This window comes from Elaeis guineensis, chromosome 14 (assembly GCF_000442705.2).
Source record: "Elaeis guineensis isolate ETL-2024a chromosome 14, EG11, whole genome shotgun sequence".
Classification (NCBI taxonomy): domain Eukaryota; kingdom Viridiplantae; phylum Streptophyta; class Magnoliopsida; order Arecales; family Arecaceae; genus Elaeis; species Elaeis guineensis.
The window spans coordinates 24,123,101-24,139,204 of record NC_026006.2 but is presented as its reverse complement, the minus strand read 5'-3'; positions in this window follow the sequence as shown (position 1 = coordinate 24,139,204).

Here is a 16,104-nt window from a genome sequence, read left to right as displayed (position 1 = left end):
TGCGAGTGGACTTCCTGGTGGTAAAGGGCCGTCCACCTATAACACAATACTCGGCCGCCCGACCTTAACGCCCTCCGAGCTGTGGTGTCGACCTACCATTTAAAGTTGAAATTTCTACGGGCAGGAGGTTGGAGAGGTCAGAGGAGATCAAGCCTTGGCGAGACACTGCTACAGCATAGCCTTGCAAAGAAGTGACCGATCTGACCTCTGTCCGATTGATGGATTGGACACCCACGATGACCTCACTGAGGAAAGGGGTGGGCCAATTGAAGATCTTATTTGATTCCTTTGAATGATGGAATAAAGAGCATGTGGTGAAGATCGGCTCCAACCTGGGGGAAGAGGTGCAGGCGCAGCTCATTGATTTCCTACAAAAGAATGGGATGTTTTTGCTTGGGTCCCGAGACATGCCGGGGATCGACGCAGAGGTCATGGAACATCGTCTGGCCATTGATCCAAAGCATCGGCCGACGAAAGAAAAAATCTGAGGTCATGCACAGAAAGGCAAAAGGCGATAGCCGAGGAAGTGGATAAACTCCTGAAGGCTGATTCATTAGAGAAGTCAACTATACTGACTGAATTTCCAATATGGTCCTCATCAAAAAGGCAAACGGCAAGTGGAGGATGTGTATAGACTTCAAAAAGTTGAATAAAGTCTGCCCAAAGGACAGCTATCCTCTGTCCAGAATTGATCAACTGGTGGATGCAACCTCGGGCCATGAGCTTCTCACCTTCATGGATGCATTCTCTGGCTATAATCAAATCAGAATGGCACCAGAAGATGAAGAAAAGACTGCTTTATTACTAACCATGGTCTTTACTATTACAGGGTTATGCCTTTCGGCCTAAAAAATACAGGTGCGACCTATCAGCGGCTGGTGAACAAAATCTTCAAAGAGCAGATCGGTGCAACATGGAGGTCTACGTGGATGACATGCTCATGAAAAGTAAATCCTCAATGAACCACGTCGTCGACCTCGAGGAGACTTTGGCACCCTCAGAAATATAAGATGAAGCTGAACCCAACTAAGTGTGCTTTCGGAGTGACCTCGGGAAATTCTGGCTTCATGGTATCGGGGCATGGAATTGAAGCCAATCCGGAGAAGATTCACGCCATCTAGGAGATGGCCACCCCGAAGTCGATAAAAGAAGTTCAGCGCCTTACAGGGAGGGTGGCAGCCCTGAATCGCTTCATTGCGAGGTCGGCCGAACGGTGCTTACCCTTCTTCCAAACCCTCAAGCAGTCGAAGAATTCTGTTGGACCATTGAATGTCAACAGACATTCGAAGAACTAAAGAACTACCTCGGCTCGCCCCGCTATTGGCGAAGCCCGAGCCGGGAGAAGTTGTTCTTGTACCTGGCGGTCTCCCCTATGTCTCTCGTAGCAGTTCTTGTTAAGGAAGAAATAAAAATTCAACGGCTGATCTACTACATCAGTCGTGCATTGAGAGATCCGAAACTAGGTATATTAAATTAGAGAAACTAACTTACACCCTATTGATTGCAGTCCGGAGGCTCCGACCTTACTTTCAAGGGCACACCGTAACGTTACTCATCGACCAGCCGATTAAGGTGATTCTACACCGGATGGATGCTTCTGGGAGGATAGCGAAACGGGCGATCGAGCTCACAGAATTCGACATCAACTATCAACCTCGGCCGACAGTAAAAGTCCAGATATTGGCAGACTTTATAGTGGAATGCACTATCCTAGAGGAGGCCAAACCTGAACAAGGTGAAACTGATGGCCTGAAGTCCCGACCGAACTCCTCTGAAGAAGAAACAGACCTCCCTGATTGCTTTTGGGCCCTCTACATGGACGGATCCTCCAACATATCGGGCGCAGGTGCGGGTCTGATCTTGATCAGTCCGGAGGGGATCGTCGCAGAGTACGCGCTGCGCTTCGAATTCTCCGCAACGAACAATGGAGCAGAATATGAAGCTCTGATCGCAGGATTGAGGATCGTCAAAGAATTAGGAGTAGATTAGCTCCAAATTTATAGTGACTCCCAACTGGTAGTGGGATAAGTCAATAGAAACTACGAAGCACGGGAGGACAGCATGGCCAAATATCTTGAAAAGGTAAAGGAGATCGTCCCCGCCTTTAGTAGCTTCAACATCAAGCAGATTCCAAGAACGAAAAATACCAGGGCCGATCTCCTCTCCAAGTTGGCTACACTGGCTCCGACTGAACTACCCAAGGAAGTCCTCTTTGAAGTTCTGAAGTGCTCAAGTACGGAAGAATCGTGGCCCGTGATGGAAATTGGCCATGAACCTAGTTGGATCGACCCACTGATGGCATATCTTAGAGGCGGGGTTCTTCCTCATGATGCAAAAGAAGCTCGGAAGCTCAGAAATCAAGCCTCTCGATATATCCTTTATGAGGACAAATTGTACAAGAGGTCATACTCTTTACCCCTTTTAAAATATCTCCGGCCTTCGAAAGCTGACTACGCCTTATGGGAGGTGCACGAAGGAATCTGCGGAAGCCATCTGAGGGCTAGATCTTTATCCCACAAGTTACTCCGACAAGGGTATTACTGGCCGACAATGTACCGTGACTCCATTGAATACGTCAGAAAATGTGATCGATGTTAGAGATATGCTAACATCTAAAGACAGCCCGCCTCTGAACTTACACCCTTGAGTGCTCCATGGCCGTTCGCACAATGGGGAATGGATATCCGTGGACCTTTTTCTGTGGCATCAGGGCAGAGGAAGTTCCTCCTGGTAGTAATTGACTATTTCACCAAGTGGGTTGAAGCCAAACCGTTGGCAAAAATCACAGAAGCTAAAGTACAAGACTTCGTTTGGAAGTCAATCATTTACAGGTTTGACGTACCAAGAACCCTAATTACTGATAATGGGTGACAATTTGCGGGAGCGAGGTTTGCTGGATTTTGTGAGGACCTAAACATCTCCCACAACTTCACATCGGTAGCCCATCCCCAGACCAACGGCGAAGCTAAAGTGACCAACAGAACTCTGCTGCAAGGAATCAAGACAAGGCTCGAAAGAGCGAAGGAAACTTGGGCAGACGAACTTTATCATGTATTGTGGGCATACCGAACTACCCAAAGACTGCCCATGGGGGAGACTCTTTGCTCTAGCCTTCGGAATGGAGGCTGTTATCCCAATTGAGCTCAAACTCCCATCAGCACGAGTTGTGGCATTCAACGAGCATCACAATTTGCAGGGTCTTAAAGCCAACCTCGACTTGTTAGAAGAAAAGCGGGAGGCGGCTCAAGTTTGGATGGTAGCTTACAGACAGAAAGTCGCCCGCTACTAGAACTCCCAGGTCAAAAACAAAGTCTTTAGAGCAGGAGACCTAGTGCTTCGACGAGCCGCTGTCTCGCAACCTCAGGATCAAGGAAAGCTTGCTCAAAACTGGGAAGGCCCATACGAAGTCAAGGAGGTAGTCCGGCCCGGAACTTACTACCTCAGAGAACTCGGAGGAGCAGACCTCTCGCGACCATAGAGCTCGAAAAATTTATGAATGTATTACCGATAACTTTACTTTAAATAAAAGTTTTATATCCACATGTCTTCTCTCTTGGCACGAGCTTATATCGACAGGACAATCGAAACTAACCGTGTCAGGAACAGGAGGAGAACCTTATCTCGACACAATCGAAGGTCCGGTTCTCCTTAGATCGGATGGGGGGAGAGGCCCTGCAACGCCCTTATGTGCCCCCACAGCCATGTTAGGAACAGGAGGAGAACCTCGTCCTAACATGAGCAAGGTCGACGGCCCGATTATTTTTAGACCGGATGGGGGGAGAGGCCCTACAACACCCTTATGTGCCCCCACAGCCATGTTAGGGACAAGAGGAGAACCTCGTCCTAACATGAGCAAGGTCGAAGGCCCGGTTCTCCTTAGATCGGATGGGGGGAGAGGCCCTGCAACACCCTTATGTGCCCCCACAGCCATGTTAGGGACAGGAGGAGAACCTCACCCTAACATGAGCAAAGTCGAAGGCCCGATTATTTCTAGACTGGATTGGGGGAGAGGCCCTGCAATGCCCTTATGTGCCCCCACAGCCATGTTAGGGACAGGAGGAGAACCTCGCCCTAACATGAGCAAAGTCGAAGGCTCGGTTCTCCTTAGATCGGATGGGGGGAGAGGCCCTGCAACGCCCTTACGTGCCCCTACAACCATTTTAGGAAGAGGAGGAGAACCTCGTCCTAACATGAGTAAAGTCGAAGGCCCGATTATTTTCAGACCGGATGGGAGGAGAGGCTCTCACAACGGCCCATATGTGCCTCCACAGCCCTGCTAGGAACAGGAGGAGAACCTCGTCCTAACCTGAGCTGAAATCGACTACACAGGAATAGGAGGAGAACCTCATCCTAACGCCAACTAAGATCCGGTCATTCAAGACCAGATAAGAAAAAGAAAACCTTCTCGATGGCCCCTCCATGCTTCCGCGACCCCGCTAAGAGCAGAGGAAAAACCCTCACTCGAGAAAAGAAAAGGAAAAAAGGAGGGAAGTTAAAAAGGAAAGCGACGAACTACACCAGCGATAAATGAAAAATAAATTACATCAAAGATACAGGGGACCTCGTCTCAGCGAGGACGGAGATTCTTATCAAAAATCCTCAGTCTCCAAGAGGGCTCTCAACACAGGCCAAGGATAAGACGGCTTCCTCAAGGCAACGAGAAGTTCAGACCCCCGAGCTCGAACTCTGAAAGAAAGCGTCAAACTCGAGTGGCCTCGGACAAATTTACGGCCATAAACAAAAGGGATAGGTCAATGCAACGATGATTGGGTACCTTCGAATGACATCGATATCGAGCAAGGCAAAAATTGAAAGAAGTTCGACAAACGATAACTCAACACATGAGTAGAAGAGGTAATGAAAAATTTTCTTTTCATTTCATTAATTAAGTATGCATTACAAAGCCCTTAAGGCCGAAAAAGAAAGATGACAAGAAAAGCAAGCCAACGTAGCGACCATCAGGAACCTTCAGACAACATCGACATCGAACGAGACAAAGAAAAAAAAAAATAAATAAAAAAAGTTCGACGAACGACAATTTGACGCAAAGTGTGGACAAGGTAACAAAAAATCTCCTTTTTATTTTTGATTAACAAGGTATACGTTACAAAACCCTGAAGGCCAAGGAAAGAAGAACAATACTACAAGACCTGAAAAGAATACATTAGAGACCACTTCAAGCTTTCGACTTCTCCTTCCAGTTCTATCTTTCTCAGCAGTATTTTTCAGTACGTATGATGAACCCGTCGACTCTCACCCTCTGCCTCGTTCCGCCCCATTGCCGAAACCCTAACCCTAAGGAGAAAAGGGGGGAATAGAGCTCAAGGGGCGGCGGCGGCGACGGCGACGGCAACGATGACCTGCATCAAGAAGACCCGAAAGTACCCTAGTGGCCGCGATAACACCGGAGGCATGCACCACCACCATGTTCTCTCCGACGATTACCATCCTAGGTACTTCGACAAGGTCAGCATGTGCTACTTCCACCACCCCTGCAACAAGTTCTACTGTTCCACCGTCAGTGCCGACCGCCTCTGGTCCCTCGACCCCGATGACATCAAGAAGCCTGCCACAGCTTATGATGGTAATTCTACCCCCTTGACCGGTGTCACCCCGTTCAATTACTTTAAAATTCTCGGGCAGGACGCACTCACCGGCCAGTTCCATTATTAAATCTCTGTTGTTAAAGGAATTCTCCCTCGAGTCCCCTTCGAAGCTGTGGGAGCCTTCAGTGGCAGCTCGGCAGTCGCTGAACTTGCGGGCCACTATTTTCCTTCTCCTCCTCCTCTCGATCTGTAGCATCCCCTCGAGACGGACCTCCGGGGTAGAAGCCCCGATGGGAGAACTCCTCGAAAGGGCTCGGAGGACTGAAGGCTCGGCATCGTAAGGGACGTCGACGGTGAGGGCCGCCCGGGCAACTCCTACGTCCGTGCCTGCAACAAGAGAAAAGAAAGAAGGAAATCTCGAAAGATCGAGAAAGATTGTGAATAAACCCTCGGAAGCTGAACAAACAAAGCAAGAAGAGGAAGGAACAACAGTAATGACAAGAGAAGTTTCGGGACCAACCTAGATTGGCCCGACATAGGCGGGGAGCTGGTGGAGATGGCGGGGATTGACGCAAAGAACGCTTAGGGTCGAAAAGGGAACCGATGGGCGGCAGAACTCTCAGATAGAAGAAAGGCGCTGACTGGACTCTCAGGCGAAGTGAAGTCCCTGGAGGGAAGGAGTGGGTTTAAATAGGCAACAGGGCCTGGCACAGTTATGACGGCGAATATCCCTAGGCCGACCAATGCCCACCACGTGTCCCACTCACCATGGCGTAGGGTTGACTGCTGGCGGGGCCATTATGGTGTGGCACTTGGGACTGCACTCCAGCGAAAATTTTGAAAAGTCTCTTCGGATCGCCCCGATTTGAAAAGACTCCGGCATGCGTGCATTAAATGCCAGGATATCTGAGGGTGGTCACGCGGAGAATTCAAGGGGGCAACTTCGGCTGTAAAAATTTATCTATACTTCCTTTATTCGAAAATCGAACTCGAAAGTAGGGAGACTGGTGTTGGGTATAAAATACCCCCCCAGCCAAAGTTCATACCAGGAGTGACCCTCCCGGGACTCTGCCGACGTCCAACCTTGGGCGACATATTTTCAAACCTCTCCGATGGTCGAGCTTCCGCAATATTTCCAAGTTCTGCTGACGGATAAACTCCCACAGCTTCTTACACAAGTGTCGATCGGGTTCCCCCGACGGACGAACTCCTGCAACATCTCCCGGGCTTCTCCGACGATAAGCTTCTTCGATTGTCCATCAGGCTGCTCCAGGCGCTCTCTGGATTCTACCATCAGCCGATCTCCTACAAGGGTCAACCGCTCTGCGGACCCCTTCCGAATCTTTTTCGACAGGATTCGATCGACTCCAATCCAAATTTCTTCCAAAACTACGTCAGTTCGTCAATGGTCGAACTTTTTCGATAGCAGATCTCCATGATGGACGGGCTCTATCCAAGTTTCTATGACGGTCGACCGCCTTCTGGGTTTCATCCGGGCTCCTACGGGAGCCAGACTTCTTCCCCGAACTCCTACTACAGGTAGACTTCGTTCGAGCTCCTACAGGAGCCGGACATCAGCCCTGAGCTCCCATTGCAGGTAGACCTCATCCGAATTCTTACAAGGGCTGGACTCCTAGCCCCCTGCTACAAGCGATCTACTCCGAGCTTCTGCTACAAGCGATCTACTCCAAGCTACTACTACAAGCGGTCTACTTCAAATTTCTACTACGAGCGGTCCGCATCGGATTTTTACTGTAAGCCTCCACCCGAGCTTCCCTTGTGAACAAATTCCTTCCAGACTTCTATTGCAGGCAAGCTTCGATCGAGCTTCCTCAAAAATGATCCCCATCTGGACTTCTACGAGAACCAGACTCCGACCGAACTTCTGTAGCAGACAGATTCTGGATGAACACCTACGACGTGCGGGCTCCAGCAGCCGAACGCCTCTAGCGGGTGAACCTCTCTAGCACCATCCGACATCCACTGTCGGTCGACCTTCTGTCAGATTCTGTGTGAAACTGAACTTCATCTGTAGAAAGCCCCTGACCGAGCTTCTACAGCAGATGACTTTCGCCTACAGTACTAGCACCCAAGGCACCCAATGGTAGAAAGCTCACCAGCAACATCCGAGCTCCTCTCAGACAGAGAGCTACCCGTCCCCACCAGACACCCCAACCGAGCTTCGACCGACAGGCCTGGACTCCCTGACAGGCCACAGTAATGGCCGTGACTCTGCTCCACTTCCTATAACGGATCCCATGCGGCTCCATCATGCTCTGGCAAGTCACGACAACGGACATCACTCCACTCTCCACAACAGGCTCCACATGGCAGGCCACGGCAATTGCCACGACTCCACTCCACTACTCTCTGTAACAAACTCTTCATGGCCCCGAACGGCCCACTACCGGGCGGTTACAGACATCGCTGTCAATCTGTTACGCCCTCTGCCTATAAAGAGGGGATCCCCAGATATGTTATTCTCTAAGCTCTAATCTCTATCAAAAAACTCTGCAAAAATTTTCGTTCGAGCACTCCATTCTTGTTGAGGCAGAGAACTGACTTGAGCATCGGAGGATCTTGTCGGAGCACCCCCAACTCCAGTTTAGACTTTCTTTGCAGGTCCCGACGGCGACCATGACTCCCTCGACTCCAGCTTCTCCGACGTCGGTAGATTTTTGCATCAACAGGACTCAAGCCGATGTTAAACAGAAATTGCTCCTTCAGAAGGTTGGGAAGGGAAGGAGTTGGATAACTAAGAAATTTTTGGATGGCTCGAAGGTCATCCTCCCCCAGGCTAGGAGCCCGACGAATGGAGTCCCTCAGGGAGCCCCAAGGGGGCAATCCCAGCTTTAAAGTCAGACATTGGATGTAGAGGTACTTCCCCTTCCAGTTATGGATAGAAGAGGGAGCACCTTTCAGCAACCCCTTCTTGCCGAACTGGGAGGAGAAGTACCACCAGTCCTTTACCGAGGGGTGGCACTTGAAGGTATAAAAATACCTAAACAAAGGAAGAGATGGCTGAACTTCGACTATGTGGCAAAGGAAGAGAAACTCTATCAAAAACCTAAAGGAGTTCGGTACGATTGAAGCTAAAGAAATATCTAGAAAATGAAAAAGAGCGACGACGAAGGATGGAAGCGGGAGTCGGAGCCCAGCACGGAAAGCCTCCTGGTACAGGCAGAAATGGCCAGGTGGGAGGGTGCTAGCCCGATCAGTGGGACCAGGAAGCTCCAGATCGTACTCTGGAGGAACTCCATATTGAACCCTTATCAGTAGAAGTTCGTCTGGAGTCAGAAAACAGGGAATGGCATCCGATGCAAAAACTAGACGAGGCCTAGCCCTAGATATGGGTTCATCTATAGTATAAGGGTTTTGAGGGACTGAGGCAGACGAACTCCCGGAACCGCTAGAGGCGGAGGTGCCAGAAGATATTTCAAGCAAAAACTTTAAAAATCCCAGAAAAATTGAGAGAAATAAGAGACAAAAGGTCTGTGGGGAACCAGATAGGTGGAATGTGGCAGAAGAAAAATGAAGAAGAAGGAACACCTAAATGACGAGAGAAGGAACGAAAGTTCTGGAACTAACCTAAGCTGCTCTGAAGGATGCAGAGATGCAGGGACAAGAATGACTCGAAGAACATCTAGGGCCAAAATGGACATCGAGGAAGGTCAGAGCTCTCAGAAAGAAGACAGGCACCAACAGGACTTTCAGGCAGAATGAAACTCCCGGAGGAAGAAGGGCGGGTTTAAATAGACCCTGGGATCCAGCGCTATAATGATCGTGGATCTCCCCAGGCCGATCCATGTTCGCCACGTGTCTCACTCGCCACAACAGGCAGCTAAAAGCGGCTGACAGCTGGCAAGGCCATTATTGTGCCGTCCCTAGAGCAACACTCCAGCAGAAATTTTGAAAAGTCTCTTCGGATCGCCCCGATTTGAAAAGACTCCAGAATGTGCACATTAAATGCCAGGATATCTGAGGGCGGTCGCACGCAGAATTCAAGAGGGCAACTTCGGCTGTAAAAATTTTTCTATACTTCCTTCATTCGAAAATCAAACTCGAAAGTAGGGGGACTAGTGTTGGGTATAAAATACCCCTCCAGCCAAAGTTCGTACCAGGAGTGACCCTTTCGGGACTCTGCCAACATCCAACCTTGGGCGACATATTTTCGAACCTCTCCGACGGTCGAGCTTCCGCAATATTCTCAAGTTCTGTCGATGGATAAACTCCCACAGCTTCTTCCACAAGTGTCGACCAGGTTCCCCCAACGGATGAACTCCTGCCACATCTCCCGAGTTTCTCCGACGATAAGCTTCTTCGGTTGTCCATCAGGCTGCTCCAGGCACTCTCTGGATTCTACCATCGGTCGATCTCCTACAAGGGTCAATCGCTCTTCGGATCCCTTTCGAATCTTTTTCGATAGGATTCGATTGACTCCAATCCGAATTTCTTCCAGAAATACGTCAGTTCGTCAGTGGCCGAACTTTTTTGATAGCAGATCACCATGACGGACGGGCTCCATCCAAGTTTCTACAACGGTCGACCACCTTCTGGGTTTCATCCGGGCTCCTACGAGAGCCAGACTTCTTCTCCGAACTCCTACTGTAGGTAGACTTCGTCCGAGCTCCTACGGGAGCCGGACTTCAGCCCTGAGCTCCCATTACAGGTAGACCTCGTCTGAATTCTTACAAGGGCCGGACTCCTAGCCCCCACCACAAGCAATCTACACCGAGCTTCTGCTACAAGCAATCTACTCCGAGCTTTTGCTACAAGCGATCTACTCCGAGCTTCTGCTACAAGCGATCTACTTCAAATTTTTACTACAAGCGGTCTACCTCAAATTTTTACTACGAGCGGTCCGCGTCGGATTTCTATTGTAAGCCTCCACCCGAGCTTCCCTTGTGAACAAATTCCTTCCGGACTTCTATTGTAGGTAGGCTTCGGTCGATCTTCCTCAACAAATGATCCCCATCCGGACTTCTACGGGAACCAAACTCCGACCGAACTTCTGTAGCAGACAGATTTCGGACGAACTCCTACAACGTGCGGGCTCCAGCAGCCGAACCCCTCCAACGGGTGAACCTCTCTAGCACCATCCGACATCCACTGCCGGTCGACCTTCTGTTGGATTCTGTGTGAAACTAAACTTCATCCGTAGAAAGCCCCTGACCGAGCTTCTACAGTAGATGACCTTCACCTGCAGTACTAGCACCCAAGGCACCCAATGGTAGAAAGCTCACCAGCAACATCTGAGCTCCTCTCAGACGGAGAGCTACCCCTCCCCACCAGACACCACAACCGAGCTTCGACCGATAGGCCTGGACTCCCTGGCAGGCCACAGTAATGGCCGTGACTCTGCTCCACTTCCTATAACAGATCCCACATGGCTCCATCATGCTCTGGCAAGTCAGGACAACGAACATCACTCCACTCTCCACAACAGGCTCCACGTGGCAGGCCACGGTGATGGCCACGACTCCACTCCACTACTCTCCGTAACAAACTCTTCATGGCCCCGAACGGCCCACTACCGAGCGATTACAAATGTCGCTGTCAATCTGTTACGCTCTCTGCCTATAAAGAGGGGACCCCTAGATATGTTATTCTCTAAGCTCTAATCTCTATCAAAAAACTCTGCTAAAATTTTCGTTCGAGCACTCCATTCTTGTTGAGGCAGAGAACTGACTTGAGCGTCGGAGGATCTTGCCGGAGCACCCCCAACTCCGATTTAGACTTCCTTTGTAGGTCCCGACGGCGACCGTGACTCCCTCGACTCCTGCTTCTCCGATGCCGATGGATTTTTGCATCAACACTGTGTTTGTTGACTTCAGTAGGTTTAGGTTCACTATTTGGAGTAGGATGCATCTAGATGGAATCTATCGATCTTGGTAGAAAAAGAGAAGTTCTATATGATTTGAGAGACTGAGTTCAGAAAATTTTTGGCCAAAATAAGTGTGAATACTGAAAAAGAGTTTCTACGAAATTCATAAATGAACTCGAGTCGAGTCAATCTAGCATATGACCGACGATGGGATTAGACGAGTTCTCCATGACCTCCATTAAGTCAGAGCTTACGATAAAAAAACAAAATCATATGATAACTACACCTAGAGATTCATACTTTCATTCTACTGAGTTGCCACTACATACTGCTAGGTATCACTGATGGATTATGAGACTCATCGAGCGTCATCTTGATGATCAATGGCCCTCGAAGGGTAGAATTGAAAATATTTCAATCCATTGAAAAGAGTTTCGATGATATTATAATGGAGATCACAATATATCTCACTACTAGATAGAATAGAACTTTTGGGATCACATATTAAGAGATTTAATCTCAAATTTATTAATTGGGCTTATGAAGTTCCAATTGAATTAAGGTTTATTGAAATCTTATTAGATTTATTAGAACCATTCTAGTCTACAGTTAAACCTAATTTTTTTCGAAACTTTGATTTGATTAAGTCTATAGCCTTGAACCTAACCTAAATCTATTTGGGTTTAATTGGGCTCTTAATTATGAGCCCAAAAAGATTTGATTAAGTCAATTAGTTGACATAATTATCCTAACATTATCTCTTCTTTATCTCTTAATTATCTCTAAGTGTGCATGTGGAATAGTTGGAAGATTGGATGGTTCATCCCTTTTCTTTTGGTAAATATTGGGTGCCACATCTTAAAGGGGCCCACCCCCTCTTATGTGTCATAGTGTGGAGGAGGGAGAGGAGGGGCCACTCCCCATCACTTTTGGCTAGAGATCCCTTTGTGGGGCACCAAGAGTTGGTGCCCCAACTACCTGACAAATATTCTATGAATGCCTTTTGTACATACTTTAAGGGGCTAATTATATACCATTTATATCTAATTTTAATTGACATAAATCAGATTAAAAAAGTAGAGGATTCTTATGAGATAAGGATCTACCTTTTTAAGATAATTGAGTTCCTAATATGTGTCAAGGTAGTATCTATTTAAAAGGTGGACTCTAGGGTTTCTAAAGAATAGAATTTTCATCAACAAAAATTCCTCCCTTTGAAGGAAAAACCATCTTTTTCCTTGTAGGATCTTCCAGATCTAATGAGATCTGGGGTGAAATATTTTTTTTTAAAAATTATCCTACTTTATTTCAGATTTAAGGTCTATTAGATCTAATTTTTATTATCTAATATTTAACCTAAAATAAAATCTAAAATTTAAAAATTAGGAGAATACCTCTAGGGTAACTAGATTATCCTGTAAATGATCACAGTAATATCCGAGGTTCAAAAATAGCCACACAGTCATCTGACCTCTATCGGTATCCACTCGAGCAGGATCTGGATCATCTTCTCCTTGCAAATCTTTGCTCTAAAAATCAGATCTGGATCTGATCTAGAAGATCTTCAAAAGATCTTTTGAAGCTGGAGCAGCAGCTTCTCGACAAATTCCTGTAGCCTTCTGTTCAGAGAGCCACCACGCCTTGGACAAGCACCAGATGGATGTCCAACTTCTTGGATGTGAAGAGGGGAGAGAGAGGAGCAGAGGAGATGTGAAGAAGTAGAGGGGAATCTCATTTTTCCTCGATATTGAGTAGAATCTCTAAACCCTAGGCGCAGACAGGGTTTAAATAGACCCTGCTGCGCCATGCAGTGCCACATCATTCGATCAATCAAAAAATTTTAATTAATTCTGAAAAAATTATGATTGGTGGAGTGATGTCATCTAATCATATCAGATAAAAATTTCCTCAATTTCCACCACTGTTGGTGCCAACACTAGATAAGCACAGTGAGATTGGCGCCCCACAGTCCAAGTCGATCAAGGGATCAGAGTCCTCATCTCATGGGACTCTATCCTTATCCACTTGGGGTGCACGCCCAATCTGATCTTGGCACCCACTTTGAGGCCTAATTTAGTAGGTGGACACTCCATAAAAACTCTCTAATAACCTCTTGCCAAGTGGCCTTCAGTTTAAGATCCATAAGTCAATGTTTGACCGATGTCCTAAAACAGAAATGGCAGTGACAGGAATTAGCAGGTGTTGTCTTAAATTCATCTCATGAATTAAGACAAGACTTTTTTGAACTGGACTAGCTCTAGTCAGATTGAGAGAAACCTTCTCAAGGTTCTCTAGGTGAGTCAAATCACATTTGGCTCGGTCGAGATGAAAAAGATTGCACGAGGAGAAAGTTAGGCTCAATCGTGTGCTAGCACGATTTTCTTGAACCTAATTGGATCTAATCCAAATCAATCGAACTGGACTAGCTCAATTGATGACATCCAGACCCTAACTTTTGTTTGTCTGATTCAGTTAGGTTTATTTCTATATGGTAATGAGATATGTCGTGATCTCATCATCGACATCATCAAAACTCCTTTCGATGGACCAGAACTCTTCTAATTCAGACAATTAGAATGATCGATCATCAATATCATTCTAATTGCTCCCAAAATTCATCAGTGACATCTAGCAGTATATGATGGCAACCCATCAAAAATGAAGATGAACCTCTCGGTGCAGCTACCTGTGTGATTGAGTTTCTTATCATGAGTCCCGATTGAATTAGGGTTAAGGTGAACTCGTCAAACCCAACATCAGTCATATGAATCAATCGATCGATCCAAATCCGATGTGAAACCTCAATGAAAAACTCTTTTCTATTATTTTACTCTACCATGGCTATGGGCTTAAGGACTCAATCTTTTGATCATCATAAGACTACTCTTATCTATCGAGGTTGATAGATCCCATCTTGGTGCAATCTGGTTCCTACAATGAATATGCTATAGCCAACATACACTTCAGGGTTTCAAATGGCTAGGAGATCGAGTTATGGTGTAGTTAAACTATAACACACTCAAGGTGAACTGTCGATGTACCTCAGGTTAAAGAACTAGACACACAGCTGCAGCATCAAGCTAGTCATCGATGAGAAGGTAGACTTCCTTATGACTACTCGAGGTGGTCACGCTCAGTACTCTCATTCTCAATGAATATCTGTACTCTCACTCTGGTGTCTCCACACCGTAAACTCAAGACTCATCTACCCTAAGGAAGCGATTGTACACCAACCTTTCGGATCGGATTACCATCCTCGTGATGATCCTATGGTCAGGAGCTGTTTATGAGTTAGTTATGTAAATTTATGCCTTAAATTTTCAACTCTTGAAAATATGAATTAACTTTCCTACTAACTCAAAGGATGTATCACAGATATAATGTACATAATGTGATAGTAGAATAACCCTTTTATTTATTTATAGTCAAAATTATAAATTTGCTCTTACATTTGTATAGGAATGTGTTAGCCAATCTGGCATCTAGGGCACACATCTAACAAACTCTCACTTGATCTAATGCCAATTGGCTACATATCTAAGTCCCATCTTCTCAAAATGGACTTCCGATCTTCTGCTGGCCTAATGGCTTTGTCAGTGGGTCTGCCACATTATCTGTAGAGTCGACTCTCTTAACCTCGACATAATCCTTTTCGAGGTAATCACAGATTAGATAGAATCGCCACTCGATATGCTTGGACTTCTGGTGAGACCTTGGCTCCTTAGTTAGGGCTATGATGCCATTATTGTCGCAGTAAAGAGGGATGACATCCGATGACATCACTCCAAGCTCTGTGGCAAACTTTTTGTACTAGAATGCCTCCTTCGCAGCTCCGATGCAGTAATATACTCTGCCTCCATGGTGGAATAGCAATTACCATCTGCTTGAAACTCTTCCAGCTGACTGCACCACCATTGCAAATGAACAGACTCCCCAGATATCGACTTTCGATCATCTATAATCAGACATAAAGTCTGAGTCTGTAAATCCCTGAATCTGGGAGTTCTCCATTCCCCAAAGACTAGAAAATATCCTTAGTCCTTCTCAAGTACTTAAGGATACATTTTCACAGAAGTCCAGTGCTCTTTCGTCTGGATTCGACTGATATCTGCTTGTGACACTCATAGCATGGGCTATATCAGGTCGTGTACATAGCATGGCATACATGAGGCTTCCTATTGTCGAAGCATAAGGGATCTTGCTCATGCATTCAATCTCCTCAAGTGTGCTAGGGCACATCTTCTTGGAGAGATGAATGCCATGTCTAAAAGGTACTAAACCTCTTTTGGAGTTTTTCATGCTAAGTACATCTTCTGTGAAAGTCCCAGCATCCTATTTGGTCTATCTCTATAGACATTAATACCCAGTATAAAAGATGCTTCTCCTAGATCTTTCATAGAGAACTCCTTAGACAACCATATTTTGACTGAGGTCAACATGGAAATATCATTTTCAATAAGAGGATGTCATCTACGTACAGTACGAGGAAGACAATTGCGCTCCCACTAACCTTCTTGAACACACATGGTTCCTCCTCATTCTTGATGAAACCAAATATTTTTGATCACATCATTGAAATGAGTATTCCAACTCTGAGATGCTTGCTTAAGTTCATAAATAGACCTTTGCAGCTTGCAGACCTTGTGATCATCATCACTAGATGTGAAACCAAGCGGCTGTTCTATATAGATATCTTCCTCAAGATATCCATTTAAGAACGTTGTTTTCACATCC